Below are 7,464 nucleotides of genomic sequence, written 5' to 3'. Positions count from 1 at the left end.
TTAACCATAAAGAATCGCTAATTTCAGTTAACATCTATGGGAATTCGTTTTGAAAAATGCTGTATATACGATTATTTAACATCACTGGTGTAAAGTAAAAGCGTTGGGATTACTTCCAAAGCTAAAAAAACAAAAAAAACAAACAAAAAAACAAAAAAAACAAACAACAACAGCAGCAGCAGCAGCAGCAGCAGCAACCACCACCGCCAACAAACAAACAAGCTTAATATCATCTGGCGAAATATTTACTAATATAAGGGAGACAACTTAAATAAAATTAAAAATTTACAAACAGAAAGAATTTCAATATGGAAAATATTAGAATAGTACAGAGAAGAGCCTATTAAATATATCGAACTGACGGTTATGAGATTTGTTTCAAGAAATATAGATATGTTTATATAAATTTAGAGTTGCTGTTCAGAATTCAAGTTTTTGGTGCAAGTCCAAAGTTCAACCTAATTAAAAAGCAAAAATACAGAAAAATCTTCATGATGTAGGCTTTTCGTACCCGTCACAAAAAATGTCATATTCCAAAAAATTACATAAATTTAATAAGTAGTTAATTTTTATACATTAGTCATATATTTTTTTACGATTTTTAACGATTTACGATTTACTATTAATCCTACACATATCAAGGTTGATTTGGATCTCTATTTCTTGAGAGGTAGTTAAGGGGGGGGGTAATCAGTGATGAATTTTAAAGATGGTGGATAAAGATTCCCCATCCTCACTTCATCATAAAATTTGATTTTCTTAGTTAAAAAAAATCTACTTGATCAATTTATGTGATTTTTGGAACATGACATTTTTTTTGTTCCATGACTTAAAGATTTTTCTGTATTTTTTTTTTTTAATTAGGTTTATTCTAGTGAAGCACCAAAATAATTAGATATTATTAAGAGATGAGAGGTGTAAATTAATGTCAATATCAAGGAGATCTTATTAAACATTTGTGTATGATGCTTTATAGCATTTCAATTGCAAGAAATCTCATTTGTAAGTGAGTCAATATTGCAAGATAATAACAGGATATCAATATTCATTGAACTTAAGTTTAAACTAAGAGTAGAAGGTAAAAAGAAGAAGCAAAAGTTAATTTTAAAAAATAAATAAAACTAAACTACATACATGAATAAGTTTAAAATCTATAAATTGAGGGGATCTCATAAATAGAATAAGTCTTTTTAGCGCTTCTACACTATTAGGACGAAAGTTTGGAAATCGTAATACTGGATTTCATGTGAAAACAATGGTCTCTACATATTCCCTGTATTTCTAACATGATTATATAAAAAAATTATGAAAATCGATGAGGGAGAAAATCATTTATTAGAGAACATAGAACTTGAAGAACACAATTGTTTGCTTATGCAAGACACAGGAGAGTTCACAAGGGAGGTAATTTCCTCCCGATAATTCTTGGAAAACTCAGAAAAAGTTTTTGGAATTTTCCAAATGGACTTGAGGAAATTGAATCAGTGCGATATTATTTTTGCTCAAATAATATCCGTATTTTTGATTTCCTGCATACCTATGGACTTTTGGCAGGTTCACTTTATATATGTTATGCTTATTTTGTGACTTGTTTTGCGTTAGTTAATTAAAGATTTAGAGTTATTTCCCTTGTTGTTTCATTTCGCTTTATTTTATAAAAACAAGATGGATGCAATTTTTTACCTACTAACACAATTAAAGTTGTTTTTTTTTAATAATTCAGTAATATTCAGGTAATTTCGACTGCATAATTTGGAAGCTAGCATCGTAATTTATTAGAATTGACAAAAAAATCAGTAGAAACTATTGTTTTTTATCTGAAAACTCCATTTATCGACTACAAAATTTTGTCCTAATAGTGTAGAAGCGCTGTTTTTTTCTTTCTTTTTTTTTCCTGTAATAAAATTTTGATATTCATTTTGTTATATAAGAAGAAAATGTTGATGCCTTTTGCTTGCCTTCTTTTTGTGATCTTTTGTAAAAGGTATTGAAGAAGTAATGAATTGTAATTATTTATTTCTGAGACGACATGAATTTTTTATAAACTTTTAATTTACAATTTTTATCTTACTTCATTTTAATTCCTTTTTTTAGGAAGAACACATGAAAGTTGTGTAATAGCTCAAACAAAAATTGGATACAATCGACCAAGGCCACACCACTAACGGTAAATGTGTAGTTTAGTGGCGTAAATTATTTGACAGACAAAAAATTATAAAAATTATTTATTTTTATATGAAACACATTATTAGACTCTAAGGCTGAAATAAAACCAGAATAAATTTAATTAAAAATTTTTTTTTTTTCAATATTTTCATTAGACTGAATGTACGACATTTGAGGCCGTTGTATTGCTGTTAAATTGAACCCTTTTTACGAAAGAGTTATGAACCATGTCTTTGGCCACCATATTTTTTTTTGTAAGGAAAGAATGTAAAAAAGGTCAAATTTGGCCTGTGCTGTCAACCACACACACACACACACACACACACACGCTCGCGCTCAAATAAACGAACGGTTATTCATTTCAATTTCCCTGTGCATTTTGCACATAAAACAAGTTCTTCCAGCAATGACATAATTTCAAATACGCCCACACGCTTTTCTCACAACAACAAAAATAAAATTAACATATTTCTGGCGGATCAAGTTGAAGACAGTATCATGTGACACAAGCGACCAATGAGAAAATTTTGAAGATTGTTTTTTTACTGTTTTCCAAAAAAGCAAAATATCAGCAGTAGCAATCTTGTTTTGGAGCCGGTCCAAAAAGTATTTAAACGCATCAAACATTCTTTCTTCCCTCCTTTTTTATCTTCTCCGACGCGACACGAGAACATGCCTCTCGTTTTCATCTCATCGTCACTTTCAAAGCTGTCAAAACCATAATTACAGACGCCACGCGGGCACTCAAAAATAACACTTATGCACACACGCACCCATTCCGCACATTTTCTATAAGAATTAATAACAACGGACTACTTTCCTCATGGGACTTTTGAATAAGGCTAACTTCGCCAGTTAAAACACAAACCTTGAAATAAGGACATTATTCTCACAAAAGACTTTCACCTTCTAATCTTATTAATTCAACGAAGGACTTTCATCTAACATTCTAATCATAATGATTTCGCAAGAACTTTTTCCGATTGGACCTTGGTTTGTTCATCTTGTTATTTTTGTTGAAAAATAAATGCGGTGCATTTTAAACCAGAAGAAGGTGTCATTTTGTTTTATTCCCTTTTTTTGTTTTTTAATTATTTTGTTTGAGGCAGAAAGATTTAATTTCACTTAAACTTCTTTTCCCCTACAGGCCTTAAAAAGACCAATCTGCCAAACCTTAAAAAGGCCAAATTTTGAAAGCAATATGGCGGCCTCGAATGTTGTACATTTAGTCTAATAAAAAATGATGAAAAAATCATAAAAATGAACATTTTCTGGTTGGTAAATTTTTACGACGTGCCCCACTGCCCCAGTGTATTATAAACACCCTAACTTTCCCATGTTAAGAACGGCTTTCGGAATAAACTTCCACAACCCCGAAAGCCGTTTTAACACGTGGGGGTGGGGTGGGGGTGGGGGTTATTCCGAAAGCTGTTTCTAACATGGGATGGTTGGGGGTGTTTATACTACGCTGAGGCAGGCAGGTCGTATCTTCTGGTTTTATTTCAGTCTTTAGGTCTAATGAGGTGTTTTATATAAAAATAAATAATTTTTATAATTTTTTGTCTGCCATATAATTTACGACGCTAAACTACACATTACCCCACTAACACCATTTCCTGGTTCAGGAACCTATGAAAACCATTTTCTCAGATGTTGATTGTTTTTCTTCTAAAAAGAAAATGGTTAGTGTTTCAATTATTTTTAAGAATTTTCACATTTTTTTTGTTAGAAAAAAAAAATGGTTGTTTGAGAGAAACCATTTCACTCTAAATAATTTATGTAAACAAAATTGAAATTAAAAAATTTAGTTTTTGTCAACATTATTTATTTTATTTTTCTCAGGAAGAAAAAAAACAAAACATTTGAATTAAAGGCTAAGGAAATTAAGAGCTAAGGGAAATAACTTATGTTTGATGATTGTTTCCCTTGACTTTCTCTTGGTTATTTTATTTTATCCAATGTTAGTTAATCTTGTATATGATTTATTTTATCTTAAAAATTTTTTTTTTTTTAAATTCAAATTTGGTGTTTGTGTTTTTAATGAATATCAACCCTTTTAGAGAGATGAAGCTCTTTCTTCTCAGGTAAATTGGTACTTGTTTAGTTTAATCAAGACATAAAAAAAAATGAAAATATTGAAAAACAATTATATTGTATGAACCCGTTATGGAATTAAGTTCTCATGAAAATTTTTTCACTTAATTAGATCAACTAGTTTTTTTTGTTGTTTTTTTTTTTACAGAGAAAAATCAAATGTTTATGAAATCGATCGTATTCAGCCATCTTGCTTACGGGATTAACAAAGGATAAAATGAAAAAGGGACTAAAAAAAGGACAGAGAAAATGTCAAATAAGTGAAAAAAAAAAAATATATATATATTTATCTAGGTATTTTTTCTGTCCATGTTTCAAAATAATCTCGTCAAGAGTTTCCAAACTTTAAGCAGTAATTGGATTTATCTCCTTATCTTCTTCCGCGAAATAGACAAGATGGCGGAATGCTATTGATCTCATTAAAATTTGATTTTCCTTTGAAAAAAAAAAAAAAATCTACCTGATCAAATTAAGTGAATTTTTTATGAGAACTCAATTCCATAACGAGTACATACAATATAATTGCTTTTCGATATTTTGATTTTTTTGATATCTTGATTAAACTAAACAAGTGACGGTTATTTGCCGTTAGAAAGTTACTGAAAGAATCTTACATTTTGATTAGGATTTTCTTCTAATTAAAGTGAGAGATCTGAGTAGAAATTAACAAAGGAAAAAAGAATCGTTGAATGAAATAAAATACCCTCCCCATCCCCCCAAAAACGTCAAGGGAAACAATTATAAAAACCATGTACTTAGTTAATTACATTAGCTTTTAATTTCTCTAGTCTTTAATTTTTTACTTTTTTTCACCACAAACAAGGCACAGTGCCACTTGAACGTAAGGAACTACTATTTGAGACAAATGTAGGGAGTTAAGCAGTGGAGTGTTTGTTCACATTACATTTGAACTTCTACACGTTAGTACAGTTATATAAGCAGGGACCTGGGAAGGAATTTTAAAGTCTAGCAGTTCGAGGGAAGAAACTATTTGAGTAGAAGGCTTTTCAGCATCTAAGAATCTCTAAAGTGAAGGAGTGGGATTTTTGCTGCTTGTTGGATTAATCGGCAGTATTTATGTTGAGGGGGTACAAGTGTACCAAGTTGCCAGAGCTCATTCCATTAAAATACTTGTAAACCAAGCATAGGGATGCAACATTTTGATGATGGGACAGGAGTTAGAGTTTGGTTGATAGTGTGGGACCCAACCTATTAGGTTGGAGATTTTTGGGATCTTGTCTAGGAGCATGAGACTCGTGGCAAATGCACCAGCACAAATTTAACAGTAATACTCAATACATGGACGAATATAGGATACTCTCAGGTGTAAATAATTTTCTAGCATGATATATAGGACTATCTTCTTTGCAGCAACTGTGGCAATGTCCTCAATGTATTTGTTTGAATTCATGTTGCCTGTGAATGATAAGCAAATGAGTTTGACTGAAAGCTTTCAGCTAGCATATTATTAGTCATTGCAATGAGTGGTTGAGAAGGTTTCTTGTAATCCTTAAAAGAAAAGAAATTAAGTCTTGACAACATAGAAAGTTACCATTCCATTTCACTACAGACTAAAGGTTTTCCTCTAAGTCTTCAATCATTTCCTTATATATATATCCCTTGTGTCTAGAACGTGTCATCATCAAATATACTCATTTCACAGACAATTTTATTAGGAGATCATTTATGAATATCAGGAATAATAAAGATTCAAGGATCGATTCCTGTAGCACACTCACATTTATATCATACTAGACCACCCGTGACCCGTTGGGTCAGTACATTATATTAGCTATGGAATTCATGTATGAGCGTGACACTTGTGGCATAAAGAAAATAGTTTTTTTTACATAACAGAAGCATTTCTATGAAAGTATATTAAAATGAAAAAAGAATATAGATAGATTTCTATGAGTCGTTCTGTTTATTATAATTGTTATTTTTTTTTAAATTACAGTTACTGAATTATAAGTGGTTGGTCATACTTATAGGTAAATATGCACTGAACAGGTATCATAATCCTTATTATAGTTAAATTCAAATTTTGATATATCATCTTTTAAATGAAATTGTTAGTTGAAAGTACAGAATAATAAAAAAAACACTCTCCACATGTTAATAATGGCTTTTTAAATAGAAAATGAAAATAAAATGTAACTTTTTTCATTTAATTTAAGCAAACATTCAGTACCCATTGTGTAAAATATTTAATTTGTATGTTAATAATAAGGTCAATAAAATTAAGACAATTCTTTTCTATTTACATTTTTTGTACAATTAATTTTTTTTAAAGAAAACTTGTGTTATCCTTTTGCTTAATTGAGACTTCTTATCAGGTTCTAACTCTCTTATATCCAGATTAATTATATTAATCAATTTATTTTATTGAATATGTATCGCTGAAAAGCACGGGTGCTTAAGCACTTATTGTACAGAAAATAAATATTGTATTCATATGCTAATAATAAGGTCACTAAAACTAAGACAATACTTTTCTATTTACAACATTTTTTGTACAATTTGAGTGTTTTAAAAAAACTTTTATGTTTTCCTTTCGCTTAACCATCCAGTTTTACATCGCTCCCTTTTTCTCTCTCTCACACACATACACGTAACTATTTCTCGCGTACGTAACGAAAACAGAGGGAGTAGGAGTGTTGACATCTATGAGAGTGAAAGTGAGAGGTGTTTTCTTTCACCGCCGCTGCTTCTATTAATAATGAGTGTTGTTTTTTAAAAGGGAGAAGTTTTTTTGAAACTGCGACAGACTTTACGAAGTTGAATGTTTTTAGCCGTTAAAAAAACCCCAAAAAACTACGGTTGATTTTATAAAATTATTTATTTATAATGACATGAATTAAAGATTTCTCGTGTACGTAACGAAAACAGAGGGAGTAGGAGTGTTGAAATCTATTAGAGGGAAAGTGAGAGGTGTTTTCTTTCACCGCCGCTGCTTCTATTAATAATGAGTGTTGTTTTTCTTGTTTGTTTACTTTTGTTTTTTTAAAAGGGAGAAGTTTTTTTGAAACTGCGACAGACTTTACGAAGTTGAATGTTTTTAGCCGTTAAAAAAAAACAAAAAACTATTTGATCAAATTAAATGAAATTGTTTGTATTAAAAGCGATATAAAAATTCCGGAATTGGAATAACGGATTGAAGACGTTGCTATTTACGCATGCGCAACCGGATGTTGAAAACCGGAA

The sequence above is a fragment of the Euprymna scolopes genome, chromosome 17 (assembly GCF_053919585.1).
Source record: "Euprymna scolopes isolate OS-2025 chromosome 17, ASM5391958v1, whole genome shotgun sequence".
Classification (NCBI taxonomy): Eukaryota; Metazoa; Mollusca; class Cephalopoda; order Sepiida; family Sepiolidae; genus Euprymna; species Euprymna scolopes.
This window is presented reverse-complemented; position numbering follows the sequence as displayed.